This window comes from Montipora capricornis, chromosome 9, assembly GCF_036669925.1.
Source record: "Montipora capricornis isolate CH-2021 chromosome 9, ASM3666992v2, whole genome shotgun sequence".
Lineage (NCBI taxonomy): Eukaryota > Metazoa > Cnidaria > Anthozoa > Scleractinia > Acroporidae > Montipora > Montipora capricornis.
Window position 1 is genome coordinate 15,378,145 of NC_090891.1, and position 3,742 is coordinate 15,381,886.

The following is a 3,742-nucleotide window of genomic DNA, read 5'->3' on the forward strand; positions in this document are numbered from 1 at the left end:
ATACGCCGATCAGGGTGAGCGAATTTGATTGACAGTCACCCCTCCTTGCAAAGTTCGCACGGTTGTAAGTTGAACACCGTTGAATGGGTTGTTTGAGTTGACGTACTTATACGAGTTGTCAAATGTGAAAGTTTGTTGGGTGGCCACGGTAAGGCGCGTCGCACTGTAATACGTTTTATTAGACCGTTAATCTCAAAGTTATTTTTCTTAACACTCGGCGAATCAAATCTTTCTTTCCCTACAAAGATCGCTTGAATCGTTCCCACAGATCGAAAGTTGTTTACAAGGCTAATAACATAGAGGGCAAAATTACTGAATACTGATTGGTCAATGAAGAGGGCATTTTTTCTTAATTTTGCTTGAGAAGAGGGCAAAATTACTCGCTCACGATTGGTCGAGCGCCAAAAATTCTCGCTCCTGATTGGCTGAACGTATCTCTTCCACATTCAGTTGGTTTCTTCTGTTTGAGCAAAACAACTTCGTCTTCATCGAAGTTTGTCTTTTAATTCGCGCTGCATTCGCCGAAAAGGCATAAAGATTTTAGAATTGACTTTAAAAGATGATCTGAAATTTGAATTTTCGAGGGACAAGAACAAGGGCAAAAGGTTTTTTTCGTGATAAGCTTAAAACTTGGATCGGCTTACATGGCGCCCGGCGTAGCGGGATTGTGTGGTTGAAAAACAAAATGATTCCTTTCGTCAAGGGCTTTCAGTTTACCACGACATCTTGCAGCTCAACAACTTGAAAAAGGTCACAGAACAATTTGCCATTGACGGGAGGAACGAGTAGCTCAAATTTGGTGGATTTTTTTGGACAAACCGTTTGCTATGTTTACGGATGCGTATTTGCAAGTGGTAAAAACCTCTACATCACAGGTGAATAAAATAAATTGAAGCTTAACATTTGGTTTAATCGTTGTTACTGTTGTTCAGGAATGAAACTCGTATTTTCCTCTCGAGTGGATGTAAATAAAAATCATCTATACTCGTTTTGGACACAAAGAGCAAGTTGACTTGCTTGTCTGTTTGTCAGTTGTTTTGCTTCCGAGCGAACGAGTGTTTTAACTCAGCTTAGCTGACTATTTTTTGAGGTGCCTCAACAGTGTTAAGAAAATTTTGCCCGCTATGTTATTAACAAGCAACTTCTGAAAACACGCGTGATATTAATCCTTAATTTTACTCGGCCCCATGCGATTACCTATACAAATTGTTGGGATTGCGATGACTTCTACATCGGCAAAACGAAGCACCGACTGCAGGATAGAAAAGCTGAACATTTTGAAGCGCTTTCCAAGCATGAACACACATCAGATATTGCTGATCATATTATGACTACTGGACATAACATAAAATGGGATCATTTTGAAATTCTCGCGTCTGGGAAAACTGATTACCACTGCAAACGAAACCTTCTTTACACAGGAATTGAATCCGACCTTAAATGCTAATTGTCACTTTATTACAGCTCGCTCTCAATTTGTTTTGAAATATAAATATTTTTCATATAATAAAGGTTACTTTTGAAAATGTATGTTGCCACATACGAAACGTCAAGTTAGATTTCATAAAATGCATTGCTTCACTGTAAATCAAAACCGTAAATCAAAGCCGCAGTTGATCGCTGCCAAATTTTTCAAACTTTCCGTATTAAACAAGAAATTGCAATGGGAAAAACCTACAGTTATCGTTTGCTGCAGTTTCTGCCGGTTTGCTTACATTTCTTACGGCTTACCAGAGCAAGTTTGTTTTACAGCTACACGCTTCAGTGATTGACAGCCTTATTACAGTCTCTTACTTATTGGTCAATTATTGTGGCGTGATATGCAACCGGAAGCTCAAAAGAAAGTGGGCGGCTACCGAGAAAAGGCTGGTTTTCGGGCAGGCGGTTTTCTCTCCGCTCTTCCCACTCCCCACCCCGTCGTTTTGTCACGGGGCCCAGACCTATCCCACGCTCTTCCAATATGGCGTCTGATAGTGTATCGAGGCGACACAACAACTACCGCCTGCAAGCAGGCTAACCGAGCTGAGAATAATTAGTCCACGTATTTTTGGAAAGGCTTTTATTTTTCTTTCTTTTTTTTTTAATAGGTAGTGAATAAGAATCAAATCTAGATAGGGTTTGTTTGCTTATTTTGTCATAAACGAATCAGGTAACGTCGGGTTTCTGTTGCAAATTCCCACTAATCTTGAAAGGCTATGGGAGACTTTCACGCCATGTTGGTGGACGAAAACAAAAGATCTCATTAGCTTGTTTTGTTCGTCCACCAGAAGTCGTACATTTCTCTATTGTTATTGGTGCCTCTAGAGGTTGGTTGAAGCATAGGCAGCCCAAGCTCGCGTCACTACAGACAGCCGTTGAGAATTTAAACGCGTTATAAGACTTTGTATGGGAAATCAAATATCGTCGATTATAAAGCCCAAAAAATGCTCAATTTAACTTTCATTCAATAAAATGAATCAAAATGACTCACCTCTGGTGTATTCTTGTGCCTTTTGGAGCTTATTACACCGTTTCGGGAATTCTGTGTTTTCAGATCCCCACAGCGGCTTCTCGTAACCATGAAGCTGTTACGAGAAGCCGCTGCGGGAATGGGGTAAGTGTTGTAATGACTGTACCTCCATCGGGTGGAATTAATTTGACCTCGGACCCAAGCTCCGTGTCCTCGTCGGCGATCATAAGCGGTTTAATTCTTTAGCTATCATGGAAATCGAAGAACAAAATGCTCATTTCCAGCCAAGTGCGTGGGGTTTTTTGACGATGAAACATTCACGGAGGTTCGCAAATGATGTGGCTTTAGCTTTGCGTGAAAAAATCTTGGCTGGGATGGATTTTCGAGTCGCAAACCGCCTCTGAGCTGACAACGGTCGGAATCGTAGTGTGCAGCCTTGACTTCGTCTTAGAACATTGAAAACACCGACTTCCCGAAACTGTAAAATAAGCTCCAAAAGGCACAAGAATACACCAGAGGTGAGTCATTTTGATTCATTTTATTGAATGAAAGTTAAATTGAGCATTTTTTAGGCTTTATAATCGACGATATTTGATTTCCCATACAAAGTCTTATAACGCGTTTAAATTCTCAACGGCTGTCTGTAGTGACGCGAGCTTGGGCTGCCTATGGTTGAAGTTGTCCTATACGCCAGTGGTCGTGTTTTCACCAGTGGTTTTTAAGGTCGCTTAGCTAGTGGCAACCGGAAATCTCATGAAACCATTGCTTTCCAACTCGCTTAAAGCTAATCAAGTCGGCAAACTTCAACGGGATTCTCACTAAAGTTAAGCCAACAAGTCAGGTAGGCATTACTTTCAGCCAATGAGGAGCTGTTGCTTGCCGTTATTCAAATCGGAAATACAACAGGCGTGCTATTATTATTATTATTATTATTATTATTATTATTATTATTACTATTAAAACTTCTTGGCAGCGCGAAGTAAGATATCGCTTTGATGATCCATACGATGTTTTTGAAATTCATATTTAATCAATACATGTTTCGGATGAAACATCATCCATCGTCAGTTGACAAATGAGAAATAAACTAAAGTTGAGCAATAAATAGTGTAACAAAGTGAGATATAACATGAATAATTAAGGATGAAGGCGAGAACAGAATAAAAACACCCAACCACGAAACAAAACAGAAAAAACCAAACTGTTTAGGCTAAGAAAAGAAACTAATTAGTATAAAAGGGATAAATTAAGATGTTTGACTTGGGAATTTAAAGATGGCTGCTCCCAAAGGAT